The sequence below is a fragment of the Amblyomma americanum genome, chromosome 6 (genome assembly GCF_052857255.1).
Source record: "Amblyomma americanum isolate KBUSLIRL-KWMA chromosome 6, ASM5285725v1, whole genome shotgun sequence".
Lineage (NCBI taxonomy): Eukaryota > Metazoa > Arthropoda > Arachnida > Ixodida > Ixodidae > Amblyomma > Amblyomma americanum.
Genome location: NC_135502.1, coordinates 121,853,492 through 121,858,715, shown reverse-complemented (window position 1 = coordinate 121,858,715; position 5,224 = coordinate 121,853,492). Strand labels below are relative to the sequence as shown.

At 48.2% G+C, this 5,224-nt stretch overlaps 1 pseudogene; it reads left to right on the top strand.

Annotated features, from left to right (window-relative positions):
* The first annotated feature begins 2,212 nt into the window (after positions 1-2,212).
* Positions 2,213-2,866, top strand: LOC144095490 (uncharacterized; annotated as a pseudogene).
* Positions 2,867-5,224: the final 2,358 nt, after the last annotated feature.

Below are 5,224 nucleotides of genomic sequence, written 5' to 3'. Positions count from 1 at the left end.
GCAAATTGCGGGTAAAATGTGTTTTACTCGGTTTACTTCACGAAAATTGTAGTGCACATTCGATTGGAATAACGTTTTCAAGTTTTCGGGGTAGAAATAATTTGCCGTAGTTTTGAATAGAGCTTGCTGCAGTCTTTTTTTCTTTTCTTTTGCTCTCTCAGAAAACAGTCCTTTTTGTGAGTCACTAGCGACACTGTGCTTACTCCATTTGGTTTGCACAACTCGCACGCCTTCACAGATTTTCGCAAATTTCGTGCCTCCTTTTATTATTATTGCTAATACACTAAATGTGTTTTCCTGCTGTCTTTATGTTATTGCAATGTTTGACCACATAGCAGAAAATTCATGTTTTTCGAATTCGTAATTACGAACTGTTTGATTACAGCTGCTGTGCAGCGGAGGGTGCCTGATGCGGATGTCGCCCGTGTCAACTACCGGATTGCAAACTTCTTGTGTGGCGCCAGGGGAACGGGACGGTGGTCGAAGGCCAGAATGAACTTGACGCGTGCACACCATCCTGACCACTGAGCTCTCCCTTTTGTGAAATAATGCAATAAAACGTGCAGTAAAACGAGTTGTGAATTTGATATACCATACTTAAGGTTTGCACTGCCATGCTAAGGCAGAGAAGCTGAAGATATTGGTGCGCCTCCATAAGATGTCGCTGTGAGTACATCGAATTATCTATAAATTCACCTGGTTCTGCATGAGTAATGTCTGTGCATCAGTGCTTTGTAGAGCTTAAGAAATGGGTTGCCCACTTGGCCCAAGCTGCGCTTCATCATGGCAGCCCAGTATGGTTGCTCTTATAAAGTCCGGTCGGGGCCAAATTCGGCTGCCCACTTGGGCACACACGGCTTCATCTAGGCAACCAACGGGGGCTGCCACTTTGGGCTTAACTGGGCTATATAATTGCATAAAAATGGGATGTTCATTTGGGCCCAACAAGGACCCCATTACGGCGTTGAAAATGAGCGGCCTACGTTGAGCCAGGTCGGGTTATTTTGGGGCAACCGCAATGGGCTGCCCATGAGCGCGGGGCTTGAGCCCCTCTGGGCAGGCCTAAGCAGTCTGCCCTTATTTGCCCTGATGTGGGCTGCCCAAGCTGGTTCCCATCTGGCTCCATTGGGGGAGCCTATGTGGGCTGCCCATCGGGGCCCCTCGTGGGCACGAGTTGCATATTCCACTTGGGGCCCATATGGACTGCTCACATGGGACCGACAAGAGGCCCCAATTTGGAGCCCACTTTGTGCTACTTTGGACAATAAAAGGAAAACCTGAGGGCTGTCGGGAAGAGTTCCCACTCAGTACTTTGAGGTCGAAGCGAGGTCTCCGTTAGCACAATAATGTCAGCGTTTATAGTATGAACTGCAGAGGCTAGCACAATGCGCTTGTTAAGGATGCTAAGTATGTTACAAAACAACATCTCTATGTTTAAAAGACGTGTTCCACTTCCCCTCCCGTTTTCTTAGCTGGAATCATGTGATGACGCTCCACCGTAGCAAGCATCTATATTTTGGGACGCCGCAGACTGAACTATGCAATCAATTACGGCTATGTTATGAGACGGCGCACCGCCGTGGAAAGCATCTGCTCATAGTTGGCATGGCAATCTCAACTATGCTGTCAGTGGAGGCACAGTACGCATATAATTTCACATTGTCTGTGATTTTATTGCAGCGCTATTGAAATCTAAGGGCGTCGGGACGACCTTTCGCGAACTCAACAAGCTTAGTTCTGGCAGTACACGTGGCGGGGAAAAATGTTCGGACACTGCAACACGCTCATCTTTGTGTTTATAGCGTGTCGAAAGTACCGTTCTTTTAGTCTAAAGGTGTTGAACTTGACTATGACAGGGCGGCATTTTGAGGAAGAATACTGGCCGGCGCAATATGTGGGTTCTATAGATAAGTCTGGTATGTTGTCTATGATGCCTGTTAGGGTTTCTTTCTGTGGTGTCATGCGAAGCGCGTGTGACGTCACATTGATAGCGCCTCTCTCGGCGCTACATAAATGCTGCGTTCCGCGGGAATAGTGCATTGTCGGCCCGGCATGGGCGTGCCAATAAAGCGTCTACGTCGCTCGTTACCCTGGCTCTGCCTCATCGCTCTCAGCTACAACATACTGGCGACGAGCATGGGATCACAATTCCGTCGGGTTGCAAGAGACCACTCGAGGCGGTCCCGGAGCGTGTTGCGAGGAGACTGGCAGCATGGCGATGAGTGGAACGTTCGATCAGTTCATCGAGCACGGCGAAGATTTCGAGTCCTACGTGGAGAGATTCGAAAACTTCTTGAATGCCTCTAAGGTGAGCGACGACTTGAAGATCTCAGTGTTCATAACGGCAATAGGGAAGAAAGCATACAAGGCGATAAAAATTTTACTGGAACCGGAGAAGCCGGAAACAAGACATACGCACAGCTGGTGCAAACCATGCGAGCGCAGTATCTACCAAAACCCTCTGTAATTCCAGAGGGGTTCAAATTTACCCGCGTTTTCAGCAAGAAGGCGAAACACTGGCAGCGTTCGCGGTAGAGTTGAAACGGTTGGCGGCGTCTTGCGACTTCGGAACATTTCTGCACAATGCTGTTCGCAGCCGTTTTGTGGCCGGGCTCTGTGACAAAAAAACGCAAGCGGATTTCCTGAAGGATGTTTAAAACTCCCGGCTATATCGCGAGGAATATCGAGTTGGCCCTGCAAGGAAAGCCAGCATTTTCAGCCCAACGTGGGGAAAGGGATCGTCAGCGTTCTTAACCGAAAGCGAGGCGCCAGAAAACGCTCACCGCGTAGTAGGGAAGAAACTGCTACGGGGCCCGGTGGGGCAAGGGTGACGAAATCGCTGGACTGTTTCCGATGCGGCTCATAGTTTGAAGCGTCTACCTGCAAATTTCTGAAGTATGGTTGTCGGTTGTGTAACCTTGTTGGACGCTTAGCGAGACTCTACGAACGCCACAGCTGACCACAGCGACACGGGTGAACTGGCGCTGCACAATATATATTCATTGGAAGGGCGCACCGAACCTTACGAAATTTTTCTGAAGATTGAGCAGAAAAATGTTTTCATGCAGATTGGTACGGAGGCGCCTGTAGGAGTTGTACCAGAAGCACTGTACAAGAAATACTGCTCACCCTACCCAAAGACCCATGCTGTCTAAAGCTGAAAACTTACTGAGGCACACCGCTGCCGGTAACGGGGAAGCTAACCGTTTCGGTAGAGCACAACGGCCAGCACAAGCAGCTTCCGTTAATTGTCGTGAAGACAAAAGAGAATACCAACACTGTGCTTTTTGGGACGTGACTGGCTGGTGGCGCTTAAGTTAGACTGGTCTAGTGTGCATGGGATTCGCCTGGACAAAGTGTTAGCGTTGCTTGAAAAGTAGGCCGAGATTTTTGAGCCTACGCTAGGCCTGATCAAGAACAGCGCCATTAAATTGGTGCTTAAAGAGGATAGTACACCAGCTTTTTGTAAATCGCGACTGGTGCCATTTGCGGTTAGGGAAGCAGTGTCTTCAGAATTGCAGAATCTCGTGAAGGCAGAAGTGTTAGTACCTGTTAAGCAGAGTGAGTGGGCGACCCCACTAGTGGTCGTGCCTAAACCGAACAAACACATCAGGATGCGTGAGGATTTCGAAGTGACGCTAAATCCATTCCTAAGAATGGATCACTATCCCCTTCCCGTTATGGAGGATCTCTTTATAAAAATGGCTGGCTGTAAATATGTTAAGCTGCTTGATCTGTTTACTGCATATCAGCAGCTGGAGTTGCGTCCGCAGTCGCTACTCGTGGTCAACACGAACCTAGGATTGTTCAAGTACACACGTTTACCCTATGGCATTACGAACGCACCTTCAATCTTTCAGGCAGTCACGGATGAGGTGTTGAAGGCACTTGATCGTGTAGCGTCTATCTGGACGACGTGCTGATAGTAGGGGCTGCATTTGATGACTGTTTTGATAAAGTAGAAAGTGTGCTGTGACGGTTTCAGGACAGAGGCATACAAGTGAAAAAAGAAAAGTGTAAACTATTTCAAACGTCGGTCTTGTACTTGGGGCACATTCTTAACGAAAAGGGCATACGCCTCTGAGATGAAAAGTGAAGGCGACAACGGAGGCGCCGGAACCAAAGACTGAGGCACAATTGGGAGCTTCCCTGGGTTTGATTACCTTTTATATAAAGTTTTTTTCACAAAATGGGCGCAATGCTGAGGTCATTGCACGACGTTGTAAACCAAGGAAAAGGCTTTAGTAGACACCTGAGGCAAAGGAAGCGGTTCAGGAAAGTAAAGCGTGGCTACCGACAGAGGAGGTTTTTACATACTACGACTCCAACAAATCGATAGAGCTTGTGTGTGACGCATCCACTTATGGCGTTGGCGCCATTCTGTTTCATAAGATTGCGAATTGCATATGCGTCTAGGGCTTTGAGCAAAGCAGAGCAATGTTATGCTCACATTGAAAAAGAGGCTGTCGCCATGGTATATGGGTTGAAGAAATTTCACAAGTATCTGTTTGAGCGTAGTTTTATCATTTCTTCAGATTACCAGCCATTAGCTAGCCTTCTGGCGCACGGCAAGCTCGTTTCAGTAACGTCAAAGGCACGCACGTAACGCTGGGCTTTGATCTTAGTGGCGTACGAATACAAATGGGTGTATCGTAAGGGCCGCGACGTTGGAAACGCTGACGCGCTTTCGCGCTTGCCGTTGGCGGATGATCAAGATGTCTCATATTAAGTACATTTTTTCTCAGTTCAGTTCTGAATGAACTTTCTCTGTGGACGCGATTAAAAAGGAAACGAGCACGGATAGAGTGCTATGTAAAGTGTTGACGAACACGATGAGTGGCTGGCCTACACACGTAGCTGACAGTGAATTGTCCCCATACGTTTTTCGTCGGCATAAACTGTCCGTAGACCAGCAGTGCGTACATGGGAAAATCGTGGGATTGTTCCCCACTGCTTGCGCAAACAAGTGTTGGAACTTTTGCACGATGGTCACTCAGGAGTTACACGTATGAAAATGCTCGCACGTAGCTATGTCTGGTGGCCTCAGTTAACCCAAGACATTGAGTGTGTTGTTAAAGGTTGCTGTACTTGTCAGTTGGTGCGGAATGCTTTTCGGAATGCCCCACTACAAACTTGGGGTTGGCCTTGCCACAGCTGGCAAAGAATCTACCTGAATTTCGCATTTACAAACAACCAGTGGCTTTTAGTGTTGGTGGATTCACAC